The following is a 14,235-nucleotide window of genomic DNA, read 5'->3' as shown; positions in this document are numbered from 1 at the left end:
GAGGTTGTCGCAGTCTGACTTTCAAAGGTTCATGTGTTAAGATTCCGCCCACGCGGTGGTTTCCCCATCTGGGCACAGTTAACATCCGGGCCAGATGATTCTTTGTTGTTTCGTGAGTTCTGTCCTCCGCATTGTAGGGTTTTAGCAGAATCCCCGGTGTCTAACCTGGGCACAGTTAACATCCGGGCCAGATGATTCTTTGTGGGTTCTGTCCTCCGCATTGTAGGTTTTTAGCAGAATCCCCGGTGTCTAACCGCTAGGTGCCAGCAGCCTACCCACATTGTGAAAACAAAATATGTCCGATCCTTGCCAACTATTCCACGGGGCTGTGGGGTGCGTGTGAGACAGAGACAGAGACAGAGGCAGACAAAGCACACTGGTGGAGAACCACTGAGGGACAGTGACCTCTGCTGGCAGAAACAGGTAAGCTTTGTTTCCCAGAATGTGCGGTTTTAAAACACGTAAGAAAGGTAGAGAGATGAGCAAGATGAAGCGGTGTGTGCTTAGCAAAACCATTTCCCCCAATTTTGTAGAATGCTGCAGCGGGTGACTTACCCATGGCCTTGCCTTGATTAATAATCAGACAGAATAAACATTTTTAAATGATTTACTTACTTAAGGTCTTCAGGCTGACACATTTTTAAAGTTAAATAATATCAACTGCTGGCAAAGATGCGGAGAATTGGAGCCCCGGGCAGTGCTGTGGGTGTCAGTGGGCCAGTGGTTCTGGAGCGGCATTTGGAAGTATTTCCTAGAACAGCGAGACTACCAGCAACTCACTCTCAAATAATATCAACTGCTGGCAAAGATGCGGAGAATTAGAGCCCCGGGCAGTGCTGTGGGTGTCAGTGGGTCAGTGGTTCTGGAGTGGCATTTCCTAGAACAGAGCGAGACTACCAGCACGGCATTTGGAAGTATTTCCTAGAACAGCGAGACTACCAGCAACTCACTCTCACACACACACACACACTCACACACACACTCTCTCTCTCTTTCTCTCACACACACACACACACACGCGGCGCTGAGGATGTTCTTCGCAGCCGAGCACTGGGACACCCACGTGTGCGTCAGGAGAACACACTGGGGAGATGTACGTGCGATCGCGGGAGTGCTCGTGCAGATCCAGGGAAAGGAGGAGCCCAGGGTCTCTGACTTGGGGGCTATTGGGCCAGATGATTCTATATTGGGAGGACGCCCTGTGCATCGCAGGATGTTTAGCAGCGACCCTGGCCTCCATCGAGGAGTTGTCATTAGCAACCTCCAGTGGTGACCATCGAAACGTCTCCAGGTGTCGCCAAATAGCCCCTGAAGGACAAAATCCCCCGCAGTGGGAAACTACTGAACTAGAGCTATACATTTTTTTATGAAAGGATAAACCTCAAAAGTGCACTGTTGAATGAAAGAGAGGGGAGGTGGAATATTATGTGTAGCACATGCCGTTTACGTAAATTAAAAATAAAGTAACGTTGCTGGCCAGGAACCAGTTAGGAGGTCATTCGGATACTCTGCCTGTGTTCTTTACGTCTAAAGCCTCTTGAAATACAGCTCAAACATGAATTTCATGGTATTTCCTCTAGAGAGTCAGAGAATACACTGTCAACAAAGCAAAGTCCCTTCTCCCACGGAGCTTGCTTTCTTAAGGGGCAGACAGAAGATAAACAAGTAAATGCACACTGCCAGGTGGGGAGAAGTGCTATAAAGGAAATTAGAGCAGGAAGCAGGATGCATACAACCCCATCGATACAACTGTGGCTCCAAATACTTTCCTCTGTCGCCCTCACCATGGAACTACATTAATCCCTTACTGTGAAGTCCAATTCTTTAATTGTATTTCAAAGGTTCCATTGGGAGGTAACTCATGCTTAACATAGCACCTCAGCAAATAAAATGAAAATGTTATCTATTTAGAACTAAAGATTTCCAAAAGATAAAAATGTTGCTGAAAATATTAAACCCAACATTTTCAATGAAGACAGTTAGATACAAAATTCTTGTACTGAAACTTTAAAAATGAAGCTTTTACTCTGGTTTCCTTCCTGTCATTTGCTAGAATTGAGACAAGCCAATTCACTCTACTTGAGATCTGTGTCAGTGAGGATGCTGTTGGCACGCTGAGTGGGAAATTGCTTGTTATGTGGGACTGTCCTGAGCTTGGCACCACATTATCTCTCATCCTCACCCTCTAAATGCCACAGCACTCCCCAGTCATAGCTATAACCTAACAGAATACCGCATTTCCATATGCTACCTGGATATGCTACATGGATGGGGTCAGTACCATACCTAGGTGAGAAACACTTATAAATCTCTTCAAAAGTGTCAAGGTCATAAAAAACAAAGAAAAAAGATGGAGAAATTGTCAGATTGGATCAGCCTAAAGAGGACTGGATTCTAGAACAGAAAAAGAACGTTAGTTTAAAAAAGAGAAATACGGGAAATTCCATAGTTTAACAATATTGAGCCAATGCTAATTTCTTAATTTTGATATTATCTATCATGGTTATTTAACATAACATTAGAGAAATGGGTGAAGGGTCTAGAACAGAGTTTCTCAAGCTCAGCACTACTAACGTTTTAGGCTGGCTAACTCTTGCTTGTAGGAAGCTGTCTATTCTTTTGTACAATAATATAGCAGCATCCCTACGCTCTACACGCTGGCTGCCAAATGTGAAAACCAAAATGCCTTCAGATGTTCCCAGATACCCTCAGGAGCAGTGGAGGGATAAAAATCCCCCCAGGTTGAGGACTATGGGTGCACAGGATCTCTCTGTATTATCTTTCCAACTCTTTTGTAAGTATACTTTTTTCCAAATTAAATATGTATACACTCATACAAATACAGGAGTAACAGTTATTTTTAAAGCTGCCTGGGTGCAGTGAAGTGATCTACAAGAATAAAACAAAGTAATGGATTAATAATAGTTCTTACTGACTTCATTGATAAAGAGATAACAGATATACATGTAATTAGAAAATAAGAAAGAGTAGTATTCAAATGAAAGATAACAGCATCCATCAGCATAAGGGTGGTCTTAATATTTATGTAAAACTGTAAAAAAACCTGTTCTGTTGTCTATTCAAACTTACCAAGTATTTAGTAGGACACCTCCCACAGTACTAGTGTCTTAGGAAGCACCATTTCCATCATTTCCCCAAGATTGGAATTAGCAAAAAAGGGGAATAGTTTTGGCTGTTTAGGTTCTTCTTCAAAAGAAGAATACTAAGTATCCCTCCTGCATGATGCTTCCGCTAAGAAGTGAAAGTCTCAGATGCTAAACAAACAAATCAGCTTGTGCTCAACAATACCAATCATAGAAATATAATTGCAGAGATGTGTTTATATTTTGTTTAGATACGGGCAGTTGAACTAGTAATGAGTAAGCCTACTTCCTGAAGTGGCAAGGTGGGGGGAGAGGGCCAGGGGAAGCACACTCCTGCTTCTGGAAGCAGCTGCAAGGCAAAGGCTGTAGAAGAAGGCAGAGACACACTCGTGGCCTGGGGCTTTCTCCTTGTTTGCACGATGCTTTGAGAAATTAACTGATGTCTTGGCTCCCCCAAGAGTAAGAAACCGAGGCCCAACAAGCAATAAAACCCAGGCAGTGGGGAGCTACTTCGACTATGGCCATTCCCACCAGATCCACCATGGACCTGTCCTCCCAGGTGACTAAGGTGGAAGACGAGGGAGGAATGGGTGGCTGAGGCACTGCTTTCTTATGTCCATTGTATCTCGATGGACAGGCCCCTGGCTTGAGAGCCAGGGTGTTACGCATGCTTCATTCACTCACAGATGTTTACTCGGGACTAACATTGATTAACCAATGTGGTTAGGGATGGTTAGGAAAAGAGTCCCTACTACAAGGGCATTTAGATTCCATGACTCTGCCCATAAGTGCCAGGTGCAGGAGTTCAGTACTACTAAGACCCTTGAAGACCAAGGACACAGTGTCCTGAGCCCAGCAGAAGATCGAAAACCTCAGTGGGAGCCAGAGTGCCGAGATGCCAGAACCTGCACACAAGACTCCGTGCCCCATCTGCGAACAGATCCAGGACAGTGGGGAGGGCAAAGGGCTTCTAAATCTCACGTGGGTTGTCCACGGTCTTTGTCAGGAGGGTCTCTGATCCTGCCCTGACTTGAACTTTATTGTTCCCAAGCAAAGAACACCCTGTTTAATTTTATCAGCTGAGGGCCACCTGAGGGACTCTCAAAGACATTGTCCATCTGCCACACAAGACTTATTTGGGCCCTGGGACATGAGGCCAAGGCTCAAGTCTGTCCTGTGTTATTACCCCACCCCACCCCTGTATTCCTGACGTGTGGTCCATGTGGGCACTCAGTGAGTGAGCGTGAAAAGAGTGGATGGATGAATGAAGGTTTCTGAAATTTTCCCGAGAGACCTTGTGAAAACATAAATTGTTACAAGGCTGTGAAAATAGAGGAAGTGAGAGAGATGAGATTACGTCTCTGAAACTCCCCTTATACCCAGATACAGCTACTTAGGGACACATTATAACACTAAACTATAGTGGAAGAAGACTCCTGGATACCCAGATACAGCTACTTAGGGACACATTATAACACTAAACTATAGTGAAATAAGACTCCTTGACATAGCAGGCAGGGGTTGGCGATGTAAGGAGAGAACAGTAAATGTAAGGAAAGTTGGTGCTAACATGGAATTAACATGAAGACTGATTGTACAGACTTCAGTAGTTACCTTACTTAACAACCAAAGGATTCCAATTCCTTCCACATTTAGATTATGTACAATTAGTGTGACTTCTCCCATGATCTTCCAAGTGCAACTACACTGAATGCCATCTAAGATTTGCACAAAATGGAAAATTAACCAACATTCACTTTCTGAGCTAAATATGTCTTTTTAAAGTATGTTTTAATGTAATAAACTGAAATGCCATTAGCACAGCTAAGTAGAAAATCTACATCCTCAAGACTGCAAATATAGATGAGTCTGATTTAATTTTTTAATTTATTTCAACAATCATTTTGTCCGACTGTTTTACAAAGTAGTAATAGTTATGCAAATACAAATGGCTTCTTTCAGCAAATCACTGGAAAGGTGAAAGTGTCTACTCCCTTTCCTTAAGTGTGGGGAGGCCTGGTCTGACGGTGATTCTCCAAGAATTGGCTCCACTGCCATTTCTCATCAGTGGCGCCAGACAGGACCAAACGGCATCCAAGGGGCGATAAGAATCGGGCTCTTCTTTCTGGAAATTAAAAGGACTAAATAGGAGCGGGGCCGCTGTCTTACAAGCACAAGACCGTTAGTTCCCCTTACTGTGGATACAACAGCACGTTGTTCCTTTTTAGATCACAAGATCTATCCTTGAATAACTAGGCAAAGGAAGAAATCCATTCCATGCCGTACACCATTTAACTCAAAGAATACTATGCCTGAATTAGATTTCTGCCTCTCTTGCTAAAAATGATAAATTATTCTAAAAAAAAAATTTGTGTAAACTTGGGCAATTAGCTTCCTTAGAAACTGCTTTCAACATTGTAATATCCCTGTGACTTGCAACTAATAGATAAATAACTCCTAAGATCTAATGCACAATGTAGTGATTATGGGCAATAATACTGTATTGTAAACATCAAACTTGCTATCAGACTAGGTCTTAAATATTCCCCCCACAAAAAAGAAATGATAATTATGTGACATGATGGAGGTGACAGCTAATGTTACAGTGGCAATCATATTACAATATATTAATGTATCGACATGTTCTACACCTTAAACTTATGCAATGTTATGAAATATATTTCAATTTTTAAAAACCCTGTGAAACTTTTAATAAATCTGGCCTAAATCTTATTGTAAAAACTCGAAAACATCTGGTTGCCATCTTCAGTCGAAATCTCAAGTAACCTGACCTCATTTAACTAGAACCTTCTATCAACTAAAAATTTTGATCCATCCTCCTTTCTACTTAAGCAAATAACAAGAAAAATGTTTCCCATCAAAATTTGTAAATAATACTTCAAAGGAATTGCCTTGTTTCCATCACATTTATTCTGTCTTCCTATAATTCTTGCCAGGGCCAGCTTCTTGGGCATGGGAGCTGTGTAGAGCTGTGTAGGCACACAGGCCCCTGCCCTTTACAGGATCCTACCCCTATTTTAATGCTCTGCTGTTTTGCCATCTTGAAATTCTAAATCATTTTTGAACAAGGGGCCGTGCATTTTCACTTTGCACTGGGTCCTGCAAATTATATAGCCCTTCCTGATTTTTACATCTACAACTATAGAATCGCACAATGAGAATTCCATGCAGAGTAATAATTTACAACACTCATGGTTTTTCCCTGTATGCTTCAAAGCAGTTCACATAAATTTGATCTGATTGTAAAGTTGATATTCATATGAAAGATTAAGGTAGATTCATTCTAAGGACTAAAAAGAATGTATAATATTACATATTATAAAATTTCAAGTACACATTACAATTTGTCATTGAATTATTTTCAAGAGGTATTCTCTTGCTAGACTGACTTCCTTTGGGATCAGAGGCCATGGTCTTCTGTGGGGGACAGCAATCTTTTCTGTAGGCGAACTAAATATTTCAAGTTTCCCATTGTAGCAGGAAAACAGCCATAGACAATACATGCACAAATGACCATGGCAGTGTTCCAATGAAACTTTATGTGTGGACATTAAAATGTGAGTTTCAGGTAGTTTTCAGGTACCGTGAAGATTCTTTTTTTTTTTTTTAACAGTAAGGCATATATATATTTACGCTGTGTGTTCACCTCCCATAGTTTTATTTCTTTCTGTCACCACATATTTGACCCCCCTTTACACTGTCTACCTCTCTCTTCTCCTCTTCCCTCTCCCCTCTGGTCCATGAATATTCTTCCTTTCATTTTCTAACCATTTAAAAATGTAAAAATCATCCTTTGCTTGTGAGCTATATAAAAACAGAAAACAGGCTGGATTTGGCCTTATTTGTCATATTAATTTCAGGGCCCAGCACTTAGCAGGCTTTCAATTCTTAACTTAATTCTATGGATCCAACCCAGCAGTGCAGTTCAACGGCCTGGCCTTGTGGGTCAGTAAAGAAAGAGGTTCCTGCTTCTTGCACCATGGCCTTTGGGCGCCCTGTCAGCTCTTGCTTCCCCACTCCTTGATGGCATTTGGGCTGTTGTTATAGCTTTCCTGTCACTTGTGGCTAGTAAAAATAGAAAGTTCAGGTCAGTGTGACCAGAACTTGGATCCAAACCGTTTTTGTGCCTTGGACATCAGCCCCCTCCATCCTGAGGGCCATGCTCCATTCTTTAGCTCTCAGTCCCCAGCTTCCTCCTGCACATCGCCCCTCACCTGCCCCATCCCCGTTCTTGGTCAAGACTTGGATCCCTGCAGCCATCCTAGAAATGGATATTTCCCACCCTCCAGAATTCACTTCTGGCACCCCAAGACCTCTGAGAGGCAGAAGACTTACAACCTGACGCCAAGCTACACCGCCCGCCACACTCGACATAGCCGCCTCCCTGCAAAGCTGTCTTCCAGCTCATCTGGCATTTTGTGGCGCCCTTTCCCATAGGGCGGGCTTGCTCGTGTAAAGATGCGGCCTCCTCTATGGCAGCGCATGGAGAAGCTGGCCCGGCACCCGAGTTGCATTTCAAACACATCCCGACTCATTAGGCAGCCTCCTCACTCAGCCCACTGTACAGCCTGGCAGCAAGATCAGCACATCCCTCCATCCAGGGTGTCCTGCCAAGAGCCAGCTCCTCCTGCCTGGACCATTGTTCCCCTTACAGGATCCTTCTTGTTAGTTCAGTCTCAATTTAAATGGCATTTCTTCAGAGAGGTCTTCCCCTGATCACTCAACTTAAAGCAGCACCCCCCCCATTGTTATCAAGTTAGTTCTCTTCCCTCATAACACATGTTTACCACCAATCTCCGCATCGGTCTGCAGACATGATGGAAAACATTTCCTAAGGACATTCATCATAGTCAGCCATGTTCCAGCTTGGGTTTGGGAAACTTTGTGCACCACACGCCTAGCACAGCTGTCCTCTGTGTCACTTGTTTCTCGCTGCTTTTTTTTGTGCACTTTACACAAGTAAAAGTGTAAGCGTATAGACAGTAGTGGCCCCACGGGATGATTTGGGACACTTCAGCCTATGATAATTTCCATCAGCACTTCTTTCATAGCCACTCCATATAAATGTGAGATCTCAGAGATAGGGGAGCTAGTCATCAAAATGTAATTTCAACACAACACCCATCAGTAGACAAAATCTGAAGCCACCACTGGGTCTAGGTAGCCTCATTGACTGAAAACCAGAGCAGATATCTCACATGTCAGTAATGGCTATTTTACTCAGAGAATGGATTTTAAAAACTAATTTACATTGTAGTGAAATAACTCTAAGCATGAAGGAAGCCTGGCTTGAGATAGACTCTTGTACTATCTGTAATAAATTCAGACAGAAAAAGAATGACTTGCTCAAATACAAATAAAATCTAGATCTTCATTTTAGCGAATAAGATACTTTTTTCTCAGAGCGACTCATAAATATAAGGAGAAATGAGTTTGAGTTTCATTCTCCCCTTACCTGCTAAAAGAGCTGAAGTGTGGACAGATTTCATGGCTACAAACTTAAAAATCAAGAAAGACCATTGTTGATCAGGGATCAGTGCAAACACTATTCAGACAGGAAAGGCTTGTTAACAGAATGCTGAGGTGGGGATAAGCCTGCTCAAGTGAAGATGAGAATGATAAGCTCAATTCAGCACATGGAAATGAAGATGTCAGCCAGCTCTGTTTGGAGCGTGAGATTGAGTTGATTTTCAGATGTTGGGGATAATTTGACCTGATCTTCTGTCCTTTCATTGCTTCCTCTTACTTCCAAGAGTGTAAGCTGGCTGGCGATGGGTAGGAGTTGAGTTTTATTCACAGAACCAAAGCCTCAAACTATTTAGATTAGAGCAGGATTGACATAGTTCTAGATTAAGTATCCTGCCAATGGTACTACTTACCTTGGGTAAATGTTAAAGGATTGAAAGCTTGTGCATGTAGCAGATGTCTACTAGGGCATTCAAAACATTTCGAAGGGATAGGCTCCGTGCATGAAAGGAATGGAAATGTACAATTTGAGAGAGGATAAGGAAAGAGCTCCTAAAGCTAAACGTATGTATACTCTATGACCTGCAATTTCACTCCTGGGTAAATACCCCAGAAAAAGAAAGCATATGAAAACAAGAATGTTCATAGCAGCCTAGCTGCCTGCTGTGCATATATACTTGACACATAACAGGTACTCAACGAATGTGTGAAATTGAATGGACCACATCTTTCTATCTCACATGTGGCTTCACAAATCAAGCAACATATACTAGTTACATATATTTATCCATTAGTTTGGATATCTAGCCTATACTATAGGTTAAACACTTAAGCAAAATGACTTTATTAACAATTTCCATTTGAATCCATTAGTAATGACGATCTTTGGAATAATTTGTTCAAGCTTCAAGTAACTATACAGAAGGGCCCATGCCTAAAGACAGTACAGTGTTAGTAGAAAATAAAGTTTTAATTAACATGCATATGTTCCACTTACTGCTTTATCTCTCAACCTCATCTGATACTAAGCTCCTTTTTAAAAGCATTTTCTTGCAAAGGGAATGGTTTCGGTAAACACTAAGGTATCCTAGTTGTACTGAAATGACCAGAAAATAGAGCTACAAATATTCTGCCCCAAATATTTCTGAAAGGTTAACCTCAATCATAGATGGTTTAATAGTTTTTATCCAAACTCATAAAACAGAGGCTCAACTTTCAAGTATTGACACATCTGCAAATTTAGAAAAATAGTGAGTTCTTTAAGTCAAAGACTTACCAACCAGACAACAGAAAACTGAATCTATTTTTAAGTTTCAGAGTGACTGACTACCTAATTCATGGAGTTCCACATAAATAGCAGTCACCAGAAAAAAAAGGCCACGACATAGTTTCAGGGTGGAAAACTAAAGGCAAACAGAGAAAGGAAAAAGAGCACAACAAAACAAACAAAAAAACCCCCTGCCTTCCACCTAAGGCAGCCTTAGCCATTCTGTGACCGGGATTAGAATATGAAAGACACAAGCCAGCTACCAGCCAAAAGACTTAACGATTAACCCTCATCACTTGGGTTAATACTTTGATAGAAGCAGCCCATCTCCTGTCAGTTATTTACGAAAATCTGTGTGGAAAACAGGTTTGTTGTCCTTTACAAACTACCTTAAAGGAACATTTCTCTGCTGTCTCCAAGGTGGAGGCCTCTCCCACCCCTCTCATTTGTCCGGGAGAGCTCAGCTCAGGGTGGGGAGAACCCAGTCCTCTCTGGTGGTTTTCCTTGGCATGAACTTTCCGCCTTTTCACCTTTCCGGGCCCGAAGTATCTGGCTCACAGATAAGCTGGCTTAGTTAGGGCGTCCAGTGTCACTCCTTGCTATCTCTGGCGACCAAAGGCCTTCCTGGATCGGCCTTACCTGGCTGCCTCCCCAGGTAAACATCCCAGGAGCTTCCAACTGGAAGGGAGTGGTGTTGGTCAGCCCTGAGGAGTGGCAGTTGTGTAAAATCACAGTTAGCGATATGGAGCAGTACCGCCCAATGGGACATACTATAGTAGAAAAGACAGATAAAAACAGTTAACAAGGATATAGAGAAATGTATGGAGCCCTCATACGTTGCTGGGAGGAATGCAAAGTGATGCAGCTGCTTTGAGAAAGTGTGGCAGTTCCTCAAAATGTTAAACATAGTTACCATATGAACCAGCAGTTTCACTCCTAAGTATCTACCCAGGAGAAATGAAAACATAAGTCCACACGAAAATTTGTGTGGCTGTTCAATGCTCTATATTTATGAAGATTTCACCCCATATTGCCATCATCAGCATAAGTTATCAATTCGTAGTAATCAATCTTTGTTTCCCTTATTAACTCCCATTCTTCTTATTTGGCGTTATTTCTATTAACACAACTAATAAGTAGGAAGAAAGGACCAGTTAAAGGCATACAATATGGGATACAATATGTAATTTTTATATCACATACTATGAGCTTATAATTTATCATTTGCTCTGTATTGTGAATTTGCTGTTATAATAAGCTCATTTATCTTATTAAAATGGCTAATGAAAAAGTAGACTATTCCTATGATCCTTATTTCTAATTAAATCTCAATTAACATTGTTATTACCATAACTGATTAATTTTACCCTCCCTCATCTACTTTATCTGACCTGCCTAACCAAAATTTCATTTTATTTTTCTGTTTAAGGCTTGAAGAAAAGATCTTGCTTCAATTTTTAATATAAAATTTGTACTCAGATTTTATCCCCTTTACATATCCCCTCCTTGAGTAAACATTTACCTGGTAGTATAAAGTAACAAGATTGAAAATTCTTCACAAGACCACATGTTTGCAGCACCTTCCTCTTGGAACCAGTGGGTTGATTCCCACAAATTCTGTTGGGGAGGAAGCCGCTTCTCCCCTCCTCGTGTTCCCCACTGGGGCCCTGCAGGCCCTCACTTTCTACAACATCCTCCAGTTTATTACTTTGGGGCTGTTTGAAAACTTCTGTAACTAAAATGCATGTACACTTCCAGTATCACTGTGCATTCCGTGCACCATCTTACACTAGTACTTGATGCTTGGTCCTTGCACTTGATAAGTACTCAAAGGTTGCTTTTAATAGTAATGTTAAATTACAGATTTTTTGATAGACAATTGGAGTTTCGTATAGCTTTGGATGTATCGCATGGTTCTAAAAGATCTAGCTGGAAAATACGAATAATTGATTATCAGATTTTAAAAAATTCTTAATAAGAGTTGCATTTCTCATGGTCCATGAATATTGGGTTGTTGAATATAACTGAATTGACTAATTCTAATCATAAACTGGATTTCTAAGAAGCCTAAAATTATTGTGTTGAGATTGAAGTGTGTTGAGGTGCATTACATTTTTTTCTCATTCCTAAACAGAAAGAAACAACGCTTTCAGGATCTATTATAAACAAGGCTTTGGGATATTTTCGTCTTCATCCAGATATTATATGCTCTATTTTAAGAAGAGAATAATCTTATGAAACTAGGATAGTCACAAGGCTCATTAAATTTTGTAGGTTAATTAACAGCCATAACCATTATGAACTGTGACTTATTTTTTACAGGCTAGCACTTTTTTACTTCAGTGAAAATTAATCACTACTGCTTGGAAACAAAAATTAGACAAACTGAGTGAGTGTAATTTTGCCTACATTATAGTCCTAAAGTTAGAATTTAAAGACCAGTTACTTAAATGGGAGGCATCTGGGCCTGGCTGTGTGCCTCATCCTGTGAATGAAGACCAATAAATCATAATGAGTTTCGTGTAGTAAAAGCAAGACTCTGCTGAGTCTTCTGATATTTCCTCGTAGATGCTTAATTATTTACATTGCTTCTAGGATGTTATATTGAAAATTTTTCATGGTCTTGGCACATATGCTTGTTTTTCTAGGCGGAAGTTCTTGCAGCCATGCATGGAGTAGGATTTTCAGTCTTTAATCACCTATTAGGCTGCCTGTTGGAGTTTACCCAGAAGAGTTTAGCCCTGCCCATACCAACTTCCTCTGCCAGCCTTTATAAAGAGGCGGGGGTGGCGGGGAATCTGGCCGCTTCGGTTAGATGCTCTCGTTTTCATTAACAGAACATTAAACTACTCTTCTCCTGGTTGGTATGCAAAGATATGAATTCATACCTCAAAGTTTCTGCCCTGAAGTTTGGGCCAGCGACAGTGACATTGTATTCTCTACTACATATCGTAATTCTCAACAGCCCAATAATTAGAAACGTCACTTTCGGAGGACCGTAAAAGACCTGCATGCAAGACCTGTATTCTTACAAATCAGAGATGCCAGATAGATTGTCGCTCGCAGCCACTCTCCCATTCTGCAATGTTAATCAGTCACAACACTTTAACCTTCTGAGTGTGGACTCAGCCACAAAACGTCCCAGCACAGTTATTCAGGCAGCTTCTATGAATGAATTAGAGTTGAAATATAATTTGAAACCTACTTGCTGTCCTGGGTAACAATAATCTAAATGCTACCCTGGATTAGGCCAGACCAGGGTTTGTGTGCTCTACTCAGTTGAACAGGAGAGTTTGGATAGTTCATAGCATCAATTTAATGTGCTGTGCTTTGCGATCGTAGCAATGGTTTCCACTGAGGGGAGCTGTGTAAATCCTTGTGACACTTATATCCCACTTAGCTCACATCATCTTTATAAGGACTTGGGATGTCTCTTGGTACTGAAAATCAGAAAAAACTGTACTCAAAATCAACCAAACAAAAATCCTAACTTTTATATGTCATGAACACTGGAACACCTTAAAATGACTGTCGTTCTCTCTTTCGATGGGCGTTCAAAGCTTACAGTCAAATCTCTGGCTTCCTTTAACAAGGACATTTTCCTTTGTGCTCACAAGGAAAAAGTTTAGGGCCCAGTGGCTTACCTACTTGTCTTTCCTTTCAGTTCCCTTTTCCTTGATTCCTTCAGTCATGTCTTTTTATCCAGTATTGTCTATATTTTCATAAGTTGCATCAAATCATCTGTGCAAGAAAGGAGCTATTGCTCATTATGTAAAAATTAACACAGTAACTTACACACTCTGTATTTGGTCTCATTTCCTGTTATTTTTTTAAGGCAAGAAATGAATGACATGTAAAACATTTTGCATAAATGAAGCAGAGTTCTCAGGGTCAGAGTGAGCCTAATGAAAGCGTTCTGTTGAAAAGTTATTTTCTCCGTGTTCCTTCAAGCACGGTATTTCTGGATGTTCTCACTGTCTTTGAGACAGAAATGGAATGGAGGGTGGGAAGGGAAGAGAAGGAAACTAATATGTGATCCTAAAGTCTTTATTGCTGGCATACGAAGAATTATACGTTGTCATTCTTGCTATTGTGGAGCAGGAAAAAAATGTAGCTTTTCTCACTAGTTAAAAGCGGCAGACATTCAGTGAAGATTTATTGAGAACTTATAGTGCTTTAGTAAGTATAAAAGTGGTTTCCTATGTTTTCTGTCCAAAAATATTTCAACTGATCAGACCAAGAAGACCTATGGTTACTGTCAAATGACAGTAACTACAAACTCTTTAGTAATGAGTTCTATGTCCTTTATTCAAGGGAAAATGATCCATGGATTGGGTGGACTGGGGGCGTACAGTGTCTCACAAGTAGAGGAACGCT

Source organism: Pteropus alecto, unplaced genomic scaffold (assembly GCF_000325575.1).
Source record: "Pteropus alecto unplaced genomic scaffold, ASM32557v1 scaffold23, whole genome shotgun sequence".
NCBI lineage: Eukaryota > Metazoa > Chordata > Mammalia > Chiroptera > Pteropodidae > Pteropus > Pteropus alecto.
This window is presented reverse-complemented; position numbering follows the sequence as displayed.